Genomic DNA, 13,801 nt, shown 5'->3' on the forward strand with positions numbered 1-13,801 from the left:
GGAGGGCGCGAGCGAGGTGTGCGGACTCCCGGCCCGCGGCCAGTCCAGCGACCCGTGCGGAGAGCGTGTGCGACTCCAGGCGCTGGTCCGCGGGGTGAGCCAGGAGAATTATAAACCCGGCCGGGGGTGTGTCCACCCTGCGAAGACACGCCCCCAGAGGACACGCCCACCTCGCTCGGCTGGCCGGGGCACCCGGGAGCGAGCCGCAGGAAACTGGCTTCGGAGCAGACCCGCGGACACAGGGTCCTCCGTGGCCTTTCCGCGAGGCCGCCGGCACTCACTCCCGCTGCTACTGTCCCGCCGCCGGCGCCGGGCTTCCCAAGTCCCACGGGTTGTCCAAGGTCAGCCCGCAGGACGCCAGAGCTCTCTCCCCTTCCTCAATTTCCTCCTGGCTGGAACTCCCTAAAATAAAATTTAAAAGGATTTTCTCAGCGGACCTTTGAGTATTTACACTTTCATTCCTCCTCAGGGCACAAGGAAGAGGAGTATGGGAAACTTTCTAAGAGACTTGTAGTTCCTAAAAACACTTGAGAAAAAAATTATAATAATTCATATCATGAAATAGGTACCATTTGGGGCAATTTTTGCAAGCATGACTGGTAAAGCAAAGCCAGGGCGAGACAGCAGTGCCAGGAGGTTGTTTGGTTCCATTTTACTTCAGAGGAGATTCATGTTCACCTTGCTATGTCCACAACTCCCAATCAATCGCCCTGACAAGTAGTGTAAATAATGAAATGCACACATTACATAACAAGGAGGAACTTTTCCTGATCCAAAGAGGTCACATTGCTGCCTCTTAAGCCTGCTTTCCAATCCTGTGTGAAGAACGTCAACCCCAATCCCAGGTTCCATTGCCTGGGGGGGAGGGCCGGCCGTGGGGAAAGCCCTGAATATATTCAGTAACCCCTAAATTCCTTTGCTTTACCCTTGTAGAAGATACATGCATATAATAAGCCCAGTTTCAGGCCGTAGGTACAATTTCTATTTTCTATGCCCCGTGCATATGACAAAATGTCTTTTAGTAGTTGAGTACCCTGCTCTTACCCAAGCACAGCAGCCTAATGAATGCTTTATCCCTCAGATAAGAACAGAGATCCAATTGGGAATTTTTAGATTCTGTGTGCTCCTATCCTCTTCTGCCTTCTAGACACCTTCATTTTAAAAAGGCACATGTCAGCCTAGTAGAAACTTCTCTAGAAACAGCATTGAGGTAGAGACTGCAATCTGCTATTTTCTGGAAAGTTAAGCTGAAATATTGAAAACTATTGATCAACTTTAGTTTTGAAGCTATGAATTTCAAGCATTTGGGTAGTAAAGTTGGCCACACCATTCAGAGAACTGAACCAGTCTACAACACTGAATTTGCACTGAATTCTTTGCCTTGTTTTATATTATATTCTTTTGCTTTATATTTTGTGTCTAACCAGGGAATTGAACCTCACATTTGCTAAGCACATGCTCTATCACTTACACCATAGCTCCAGCATCTTTTAATGTTGGTTATTTTCACAGTAAGGACTTGATTTTGATGTTCAGCCACCTGGGCTTCAGTCCTTGAATTTGTGCTTGCCTGTGTTAGTGGGGAAGATAGCCACCCAGCCATTGTGCTTCCTGTTCAGCTGGGATAACAGCCATGTGCCTCCAGCAATAGCCTTAGTCAAGAGACAGTCTCTCACATGTTCATGCCCAGGCTGACCTCCAACTACAATCCCCAGATCCACAATCCCACAATCTCTGTCTCCCAAGTAACTAGGATTACAGGCTTGAGCCACATCTTGAGCTTGAGCCACTTCTAAAGCTGTATAAGTGGACATTCTCTTGTCTTTGCCTGAGACAGGCCCAAGTATTCTCTAAAGCCATAGCACTATCAAAACCTAACAACTATTTACCTACCCTTCAAGTTCCTCTAAAAGGAATATCTCATTTTTTTTCTTTTACTGGGAAACTTTTTTGCAATGGTGAGTTCTTCTGAATTTTCTTTTAGAAGTGTGTCCACATTATTCAACTGGGGCAGCTAATGAGTCCTGGTGACGGCTCTAGAGGACCTCGATAATAAACCCGCATTCCCGCTCTGAGCTCATCCGCAATATTCATTCCTCTCTGTCCCCAAATGCACATAGATCTGACGTTGCAGATATCCTGGGACCATAGATTATGTTTAGAGAATCACATGAATATGGAGATTTTCTACCGAATCAGAAGACCTGAAAATCACCATGGCACATAACTGAGTTTTCCATGAGTAAATGGCATGCCATATTTACAGAAAGAGAGGATGAATGATTTGATTGTTAATATTAATTTTTCAAATACACAGTTTTGCATATAGCCAAAAGTGTATTGCCATTCACAAATGCTGCTGCCTACTAGATGAACACGGGCTGACCCCTACTTGTTCTTTCTGGGTTTTCATTTTGTGTTTGTGTGCCAGTACTGGGGCTTGAACTCAGGGCCTGGGCATTGTTCCTTAGCTTTTTGCTCAAAGCTGGTGCTCTATGTCCAGATTTTTGGTAGTTAATTGGAGATCAGTCTCTTGTACTTTCCTGGCTAAGCTGGCTTCAAATCACAATCCTCAGATCTCAGCCTCCTGAGTAAGTAGGATTACAGGCATGAACCATGAGCACCCAGCTTTTTCTGGATTTTCAACATTATTAGTATGATATAACTCCCATGAGCAAGCCTGGATTCCCCTGTCCAGCCACATAAGAAGCATTCCATTCTGTATCCAGATATTCAATTAACATCCTTAATTGCTTTGAGGCTGTGCTTCAGATTTCTGCTAATTACCAGCACCTTAAAACCTTTTCTCCTCAAGTCCTTGTACATTATTAACACTAAAGATGAGATTTCTATTTCTAGTTTTCATAAGGTGTCTCTCACCATAGAACCTAAACACACAGATGAAAGATATAGGCCACTTCTTTGATTTACAAAATAGAACAAGCACATCTGAATCCAATATAGAGAATCTAAAAATATCCATGCTCCATATTGTACGAATAAGTATTCCACAGAGCTCTCGATTTGATTCTTAATCCCTTTACAACCTCATGTCATATGTCATCCTTTAACTTACCCTTATACTACTCACTTACAGTGTTTGTGTAACGAAGGTTAAACCTCATCACCAGAACAATTTCTGAAAACTAAGACCTTTACAACAATTAGCATTTGATACTATGAAAATATACTTGGAGAGAACCTCAAGGGGTGAACTTATGTACAAACCATTTTAAAGAGCAGATACTAGGATTGTTTCACAGTACCTCACATCTTCCTGCTGTTCTTTCTTTATCTTTCCCTCTTGGAGTCCTAGGGTATAAAGTCAAGGCCTTGTGTTTTCTTTTTTCTTTTTATTTTTAATAAGTTTTCTATTGTGAAAATACCGTACAGAAGGGTTACAATTACATGAGCAAGGTAATGAGTACAACTACACTCCCCCCTCCCAGTCAAAGTTGTAAAGTTCGTTTTTCAACATAGCATCTTGTACATCTCATTGTTGCAATGGATCCACCTGTATCCCTATTTAAACAATTTGTTTTTTCCCTTCCCCTCCCCAAATTATACCAACATCAAATACAGTGAAAACAGAGGTTATACCGTGGGGGAGGGACATACAAAGCAACAAAAATAATTACATGGTACCTTATAAATATGTTAGAAACAATAGCAAGAAAAAAAAAAAACCACTTGTGTCCCTATCTTGGCATTTCACTTAACATCATCTTATCTGACTTTTTCTGTTTGTCCCAGACATATACTGGTTATTGCAAATAAGGGGAACCATGGGACCTATGTTTCTTTGGGCCTGGCTTACTTCACTTAATATAATTTTTTCCAAGTCTTTCCACTTCCTAACAAACGGGGCAATATCATTCTTTCTAATGGAGGTATAGAATTCCATTGTGTATATATACCACATTTTCTTGATCCATTCATCTAGGAAATAAGAATGGCCAATAGACACATGAAGAAATGCTCAACCTCTCTAGCCATAAAAGAAATGCAAATCAAAACAATATTGAGATTCCACCTCACCTCAGTTAGAATGGCCATTGTCAAGAAAATTAATAATAACAGATGCTGGCGGGTATGTGGCCAGAAGGGAACTTTAGTGCATTGTTGGTGGGAGTGTAAACTTGTTCAACTACTTTGGAAAGTAGTATGAAGGTTCCTCAAAAGACTCCACATAGAGTTCCCCTATGACCCAGCAATCCCACTTTTGGGCATTTACCCAAATGATCACAAACAAGACCACACTAAAGCTACCAGCACAACTAAGTTTATTGCAGCATTATTTTCCATAGCTAAGATATGGAAGGCCTTGTGTTTTCTTGACAAGTCCTCTACCGCTTGAGCTATACCCCCAACCCTTTTCTAGTTTAAGGTATTTTTGGAATAGGATATTATGCTTTTTGCTCAGGGCCAACTTTGGACTATGAACCCCCTGCATACACGTACAGTATAGCTGGATTCGTATGCGTAAACTATCATATCTAGCTTGTTTGTTGACATAGTAGGGCTAATCTTGCTAACTCTTAATGTTTTCCCCTGGCTGGTTTTGAACAACAATCCTTTTGATCTTCATCTTCCAAGTACTTGGGATTACAAATGTTCCCTATCATTCCCAGAATCGCCCAATCTTTACTCTCTATTTGACTACTTTGCTAAGGCTTTCTTGGTGTATTGGTGAGTTTGGGTCCTACCTTTGTGAGCACCTTCTGCTCTGAGAACACTGGAAAGTGGAACCAAAATATTCATGTCAAATACCTTCTATCCAGACTGTAATTCATGAACTTCAGAAACAAGAAATGGCTATGTTCCTGACTATGCACTGCAGTAGACACTATGGGAGAACCTAAGAAGAATAAAACACCTGTACTGTTCTGTACTAAAGTCAGAAGAATTACAGTACAAGGCAACATGAAATATATTCCATAGAAATGCACCTAAGGAAGATGTGATTCATACTGATGGGAAGGTTCCAGAAAGATTTCTTGGAAAAGATGGTATTTAAAGCAAAGCTTAAATAAAATGAGTTGCATTTGGATTGGAAAGTAAAGTGTGAAAAGAGCATTCCAGGTTCAAGAAATGGTGCCAAATTATGGAAATGCCCCTTGTGGGTCCGTGTTTCCCTTTAACTACCTTCTGTGACCAGCCAAAGCCAATTCAAGTCATAAAACTGTGTACCTCAACAGCCTTTTCTACAACAGGCTAGACACCTCTACTGGTTAAGTTCATTAGTCTCATTTTTTGTGTGCCAGTCCTGGGGCTTGAACACTGGACCATAGTGCTGTGTGTATGCTTTTTTTTTTCTTTCTCTAGGCTAGTGCCCTGCCACTTGAGCCACAGCTTCACTTCTGGCTTTTTGGTGGTTAATTGGAGATAAGAGTCTCAGGACTTTTCCTTCCCAGCTCAGCTTCTATCCACAGTCCTCAAATCTCAGCCTCCTAAGGGGCTAGGATTACAAGTGTGAGCTACCACAGCCTGGTAAATCTCATTTTTTTTCTGATTTATTGTTGTTTTAGAGGTGATATAAAGTGGGGTTACCTTTACATACATCATGTAATAAGTACATTTCCTTTCACATAGTGTCACCTGCTCCCACTTGGGTATTGTACCTTTGTGATTCTCTCCTAAAACTATCCTGTTTTGGTCTCACAGTTTGTGAGTATCTAGAATCCTGTATAATTTGTCATATCCCAGTGCATTTTAGAGCTAACTTGGGCATACCAGGGAGAGTATGCACTGTTTGTTTCTCTGATCTTGGCTTACCTTAGTTAACATGGTTTGTTCTAGTTCCATCCATTTCCCTGCAAATGACGTTATTTTTTTCTTTCTCATGACTATGTAAAATTCCACTGTATACAATATCACATTTTGTGGATCCACTCATCTATTGTGGGGCGTCTGGGTTGTTTCCATGTCTTGGCTATTGTGAATAGTGCAGCAATGAACATGGAAGCACAGGTGTCCTTGACACATCCCAGTGTCTTTCTCATGTTCTGCTCAGGATAGATACCAAGGAGTGGTATGGCTGGGTCGTGGTAAGTCCCATTTTTGTTTGGTCTGGAAGGACATCATTTTCCTCATTTATACTTCTGGGGATTTTTACAAAGATGTTTTAATTCTTCCTTTGAATTTTTCTTCAATAGATTCCTATTTCTTCTACCTAAAGCTACATTTATAAACCCCTTTTTTGACCACTTTTGTTCTTAGAACAGAATCATCACTTTCCACTTGTAGGGTTTGTGTAGCTGTGGTATGTCCTATTTGCCACCCCTCACTGCTTAGCCATATGACTTGATTTGGCCAATGAAATATGCCAAGAAGTAGCCTAAAGCATAAAGCTTCAGTAATCATTATGTGTTTCTGTTCGTTTTTGTTTTTCTGCCATTGCCTCAACTACCCAATCCAAACATGGCATTGCTTCACAAAAATGACCCCAGTGAGCGAGATATCTTTTTTTTTTTGCAAGCTCTTTTTCTTTGAAGAAAAACTACTTTTCTGGGCTGTAAGGAAACTAGACGGCCTAAAACAGCAAGGTTTGCCTTGCAAATTTCTTAGAAACTTTAGCCCTTACTTGGGCCTTCACAACTCCCTGACACCGTAAGAAAAAGCTATCATCCATGGAAAATCCTGAGACTATACTCATTATGACTGGGGCCTGCGAACACCTAAGTGACTTGGGATGAAGTTGGGATGCTTGACATCACATCATCATTATCATTAACATGATTCCCTTCAGCCTACAAAAGCAAGCAAAACCCCTCACTTTGTCCCCATGTATCTGTAATACCCTGCACAGATCTCTAGCTCTGAAATTAAGATTATTTTTATTTTTAATTTTATTATTATTATTATTACAAAGGTGATATACAGAGAGACTACAGTTATACAAGTCAGATAAAGAGTACATTTCTTTTTCAACAAAGTCACCCACCCCTCCACTTGCTCTCTCCCAGTTTTTCCCTCCTGTCTCCACCTGTAGGTTGCATGGTTTATTTTCAACCTAGTGTCTAGTATCACTGCTTCATTTGTTCACCCTTTGTCCCACCATTTCTGTGTCCCCTTACCCTCCCAAAGACAGATAAATGAATAAGCAGGAGAAAAAGAAAAGAAAATATAAACAGCAACAAAGGAAAATAATCCTCTTGCTTCCATTTTTTGGAGTTTATTTTGATAAATATTATTTTATATGATCACATGCACATAGCTACTGCACCTTTGTGTCCTCTCATGAGTATATCCTCCTTTGGTCTTGTACCATTCATAAGTAAATGGAAAGACTTTCCAATTATATTAAGCGAAATTATTCAGACCCAAAGAAACACAGGTTGCATGGTCTCCCTCATTTGTAGTAACTAGAATGTGTCTGTAAATCTACAAGTAAAACACTGGATGGTTAAAAGAAAACTGGGGCATGATAAATTATGCAGGTCTCTAGGCATTCACACAGAGTGAGACCAAAGATTATATATATTTGGGGGGGGGGAAGGTCCAGTCGTGGGGCCTGAACTCTGGGCCTAGGCGCTGTCCCTCAGCTCTTCAGCTCAAGGCTAGCGCTCTACCACTTGAGCCACAGTGCCACTTCTGGCTTTTTTTCTTTTTGCTTATGTGGTGCTGAGGAATTGAACCCAGGGCTTCATGCATGCAAGGCAAGCACTCTACCACTGAGCCACCTTCCCAGCCCCCAAAGATTATATTTTAAATGTATTCTTTCTTACTTTCTCTTCTAACAAGTAGTGAGCAAAGGACTCACTTTATTTCTCTTGTTTCCCTCCCTATAGTGCAAGGTGACATTCAACAATTAGTTTTCTTATGTAACCCATCATACAGTGGTCTCATTAGCATTGATAAGTAGATAAGTGCAATAAAGTTACATTTACTAAGGTGGAAGCTTTTATGATTCAGTAGAGCCTCAGAAAAGGGAGTGATCAAGTTTACCAGGTGGCAGGTGTGTCAACAGGGGCTTCATAAAGGAAATGGCATGTGAGTTGCCCTGTGAGATAAAAAAGTGCTCTTCTGACTCCAGACAGTGAAACACTAAGAACATTCCAATCTGAAAGCGCAAACTACAAAAACCCAAAAGCCAATAGTGAGACACATTTTGATCAAATTATTTTATTTTCTCTGCTGCATTAATTACAAAGAAATTTCATAATTAAATAACGTCTCTGTTATAGTAACTTTTAAAAATGCATCTGAAAATGTCATGACATGAGATGATACAAAGCAGATGATAGGCTTAAATGATGCACATTATTAGCAAGAACAGCAATACTAACAATGTACTTAGCTCTTTTCAACTCTAAGCTTTCATGGCCATCTATGTATGGCCATATATACAAACTGACTAAAGGACAGTATACATAGAGGAGGAAGTCAGATGTGTAACTCCTCTGAACAACTAAAGTACTGCTTATCAAGTGAATGCCAGGAATTGGAAACATGTTTTAGGGGGCCTGAAAAAAGTGAGACACTTTTGAAAGAGGAAGAGTGAGGAAAAACAGACATTATATTCAATGTGCATTATGTAAAAATTTAACTACACAACTTGAGGGTAGATGTGAAGGGGATAAAATAGGATGAGCGCAATGAAAGAGGTGTCATTGATCAAGATGCATTGTACTCATAATCTGACTTAGGAAATTATAACTTCTTCGTACAGATACATCATCATTGTCATCGTTGTCATCAGCAGTAGCAGCATCAAGAGTTCATGGCCACATTAGAATGACTCCTTGGCCAAACAGATACGGCAGTTTCCAAAGCAACGTGGTCACCTCACTCTATCCTACAGATAGAGCTACTCCATTTAGGCAAGACAGCAAGCCAAATCGTGGAGAAATAATAACTTGAGCACTATGGTCACCTCCAAAGATCGCTCCTATTCCTTTCCTCCAGTAGGTACATGCTGACCTCCTTCTCTTGAATAAGTGCTAGTTTTATGACTTGCTTCATCCAAGAGACTATATAATGGTGACTTTCTGCAGTTTCAGGCAGAGCCTTTAAGAGTCTGACCAATTCCACTGTGTTCAGAAACAAACCACCACGTAAGAAATCCTGCTGCCCTCAGACCATCATGCTTTGAGAAAGCCCAAGCTGGGTCCATGGAGAAAGAAGACAAGTTGAGGAACAAGAAAGAAAATTCTCATGAGCAAAGCCCTCCAGGACCTACCAGCCCAACTCAGCCACCAGCTGAATGCAGCCAAGTTAGTGACCCCAGCCAATTTTATGGAGTAGGAACATACCCATCCACCTAATCTGAATGTTGGGAACACTGAATCATGAGAAATCAAAATTCAGTGTTTTAAGCCATTGATCAAATACAGCATAGATTTTTTTAAAGCCATCACTTAATACGTACAAGATATGATGTTATGCACTTCCCACATACTATTCCCTTTAAATCTCATCAGAGGCTCAAAAATACTGTATTCAGATGAGAAACTGAGGCTCTAGACTTGTCCACCATAACACACAGTCAGTGGGTAATCAGAAGTCTGTCTTATCCAGAACCTAAACTCTAAACCCTGTGCTCAGAGATCAGAGCTTGGAGTAGGGAAAGTCAGCCAGAGTGTCCTAGCACCAGTAGAGCATGACTCAGAGCAAGACTGCTGGGAATCAATCACCAAACTAAAAGTCCCACTGCATTCCCCTTTGTGCAGCTAAGAGATGCACTGGTCCTCCTAAAACCTGAGATAAAGGAGTCTAAGAGGAAAGAACTAAGGAAGGTATATTGAAAACAAAACAAGTACAGGATCTGGGAAGGTGGCTCAGTGGTAGAGTGTTTGCCTCTCATGCATGCATGCATGCAGCCCTGAGTTCGATTCCTCAGCACCACATAAACAGAAAAAGCCGAAAGTGGCGCCATGGCTCAAGCAGTAGAATGCTAGCCTTGAGCTAAAGAGCTGAGGAACAGCACCCAGGCCCTGAGTTCAAGCCCCACGACAAAAAAAAAAAAAACAGCCCATAAACCTTAAAGTCAATTTGTGTGTGTGCGTGTGCATGTCTAAATGTCTAAGTGATTTATTTTTTAATGCAATTTACAGGCGAGGTTGACAGAAAGTACTTATGCATGCTCTCACCTCATTCCACTTTCTTTTCTTAGGAATATTAGTGTAGCACATTTGTTGTACCTGATGAGCCAGTATTGGTACATTGGTATTACTTAAAATGTCTATAACTTGCATTAGGAGTCTCTGTTGGTGGTGGACATTCTATGTTCACACTCTATACACCGCTTGGGTCAGTAGTGGAGTCCTCTGCTACAAAGATTTTATTTTTTTAACCCTAACCAGCCATCCTGCATAAGCATGCCTTATTCCATCTCTGCTCCCTCCAGCTCTGCTCTAGCCTCTCTGCCCCTGTGGTCCCTGCTTGTTTTAGCCCACTCTTTATTCTTATGATATCAAGAATCAGGAGGGTACCTGTCCATATCTGATCTACAGCCTCAAGCTTGTCCTGCTTGGGCCAGCAACCCAGGGTTCCATCTCTGCAAGGTATGCAATGTCCTTTTTCATTGACAAGTAGTTGACTACCTATTATGTATTATGCACATAATGTGATTTAGCTCATTCATGATATGAAAAAAAAAGATTTTCTTGTTTTAACTGAACATTATTTTTATTGTTATTGTAAAGATTATATAGAGAGCAGTTAGCTGCATGAATCAGGTAATGAGTACATTTATGGACAATGTTACTTCTTCCTTAGCTCTCCCAGCTTTTCCCTCCCATCACTACCCCCGAGTCATATAATTCATTTTCCACATAGTGTCTAGTTAGTATCAATGCTGCATTTGTTCATCCTTTGTCCCTCTATTTCTGTGCTTCCCCTTTACCCTCCCAAAGACAGATAAGCAAGGAAAAAAAACAAGATAAATGGAAAATAGCACAAAAACAAAAAAGTTTTCTTGACAGATGAGCATACAAGTTCCTGGAGGATTAGGTGGTTTAGCCATCCATAATCACATAATTAACAAAGGCAGGATTTGAGGCTTGAATGCAGCTCACCAACTCCAAAGTCAGAGCTCATTCCAAACCCCTTCCTACCTTTGGCTTTCCAGTCAGGTGGTAAGCACTATTATACCAAAAGCCCATTCACAGTGTCATCAAGTTATTCATTCACATTTGCTATCACCTCTTGAGGGGATTTGAATTGTGAAGTGTCTATTTAGCAATCTAAAATGCTACTGCTCAAAAATGAAAGCATTCAAGATGTTTTGTGCTAAATATTTCTATTCTATAAAGAGTTTGTGTAATGAGGAGGAACCAGAGACACTAATGAAATACACAAAGCAATAAACACTTGGAATGCTAATGGAGCACAGCATGTTTACACCATGATTGAGGCCTCTTGATTAGACTTCCTGGATATTATTTGCAGCATAATTATCAGTGAGAGACAAGAAAGTCAAGCCTGGTGTTGAACACAGACAAGAAAGACTAACCATACTATTTTCAAATCAGTTATTTAAGGAGCAATAATATACAATGTAATAGATTGATAAATTTCACAGCATGACAAAGGAAAAACTGGAAAATAGGCCAAAACTACAAAAAGGAAGTTTGAGATATAATCATCAAGTAATAAGCAATAAATTGGCCCTCTCTAAAATAAATCCAACTTCAAAAACCTAATGGAAACGTAGTGAACATATCACTATCATTTTAGTATAATATAATGCATTGAAAGTCAGTGATAGTATGGCTATTATTTAATAAGATTCTACCTTGACCAAGTTACATAACCTTTCTTATCAATGAGAACATTAATTGCCCCAAACCAAAAGAACTCAATGAAGGATTAAAAAATTAATTTGGAGAAACCATTTGAACCAGTAAAACAGTCAAGCCTTCAGGAAAGTGTATTTTGAAAATGCAGATTTCAATTGATTTCAATGAAATCAATACATTAGAGGACAATTAAGGAAGAATAAGACCTCTGTGTTTATTTGCAGTATCTTCATCTATAGATAACACTAAGAGAACAAGAAAAAATCACATGCAGTTGAACTGAGACTGTAGGAATATGAAAAATGAATCCATGTGTACACTTCACATACCCACCAGGTACCTGAATCATCATCATCTGTTTATTCAAACTTTCTATCAAATGTCAGGTAAACCTTCTGGTTACTCCTTCACATACTCTTTCTGCAGACTACATGGTTCTGGCACAAGCACAGAGTAGCCCTGGTTCAAGTTAAAATGCCATCCTGACTTGACAGTTATGCCTGTGTAAGCACTGAACATATGTGTGTGTGTGTGTGTGTGTGTGTGTGTGTGTATGCGTTTAATGTGCCACTGATAATATTACTGTACCCCTAAATCCATTTTTCTATAAGCATCATAATTGTTATTGCCAATTTTGCAAAGCACAGTGGTATTTAGATGTGGATATGTTATGCTCTAACAAACTTCACTGGCATGTAATAAGCACTCATACTGCAATTATTATTATAAAGATGATTACAAAAAAAAGTTGGTATGTATTATTTTCCCATATCATTTTGTGTTTAACTTGATTATTGATAATTTTCATCCTTTCTTGTAATGATCACTAATATATTTATATTCAGAAATGTCTTTATAAGTTGCACAATTATGAAATCGTTTGAAGTGGGTAAAACAACACAAGAGCCATCTCCCACCCAAATATACTGAGTGCCCTAGTAATTGGTCCATATCCTTTTGAGACCACAGAATAAATTAGGACCTGCTGGCAACTCTAGGCATCTGACATGAAGATAGTCTGGTTTTACACATGCTCAGGAGTTCTGGATGGGCTACCCATAGCATCCTCCACCAATGACTACATGAAACAGAGTTGCTATTTACATGCAGGTATGAAGGAAGCAACCAGTAGGACCATCAAGGAACTGAGAAGATGGAAAGAGGCAGGAAGATCTTCAGAGATTTGAGCCTTCCACACATTCTGGGACACACTAAGAAGAAAAATATAGCTATATGTGTTTTAACAAGGGAACAAATTCTGCTTCATTGGGTGGTTTCCTTGTTATAGAAATGAACAGTGCATTTACAGACTAAGGTGGCTACAGTGTTACTAGCAACATAATCCTATAGAACCACCATCATATATGCGATCCATCATTGATCCACCTTCATTAATGTGGCACAAGGGTGTATCCTAGGCCTGGGGTTCTTCTGGCAGTCCATCAGTACTGAATATATACTGTTCCCTGTAAGTTGCTCTGACTTGAACATGCTCATTCATCCATATGTCCATTCACTCAGTCAATGTTTATTGTTTACATACTCTAGAAGGCATTGGCCTAAAGTTTTGGATATTCTGGGAAATAGGACTGGTCTTGGTCCTTGGGAGCATACAACTTGAAAATAGTGTGCCTACACTCAGAATGCCTTGGGGAATGACCATGGGAAAGACTTTCAATGTCATGATACCTCCAGTGGAAAAGGTACCAAAACTTGGGAGCAACTGGGTAGGCCATCAACAAAATGTACAGAACACTATCTGAGCCAGGCATGGTGGCACACACCAGTGAGCCTAGTACTCAGAAGACTGAGGCAGGAAAATTTTAAATTTCAGGCAAACATGGGCTATATAGTGAGTTCCAAGCCAGCCTGGATTTCATAGCAAAACACTGTCTCAAAATAATAATAATAATAACAATGATGAAAATTAAAAGACAACTTTGTGTTTCTTCAGTCTGCACAAATACACCCTCATTCATCTACATTCATGCATTATGACATTAGTGAGGGGGAGGGGCATGATCTTCAATGTGAACAGAATATATAATATACATTAGTAT

The 13,801-nt window shown here is 40.1% G+C and overlaps 1 pseudogene; it reads left to right on the top strand.

Moving 5' to 3' along the window:
* The window catches only part of LOC105980429, a 185,356-nt pseudogene that overhangs the window by 1,271 nt on the left and 170,284 nt on the right, over positions 1 to 13,801 (top strand).

The sequence above is a fragment of the Dipodomys ordii genome, unplaced genomic scaffold (genome assembly GCF_000151885.1).
Source record: "Dipodomys ordii isolate 6190 unplaced genomic scaffold, Dord_2.0 Scaffold9, whole genome shotgun sequence".
Lineage (NCBI taxonomy): Eukaryota > Metazoa > Chordata > Mammalia > Rodentia > Heteromyidae > Dipodomys > Dipodomys ordii.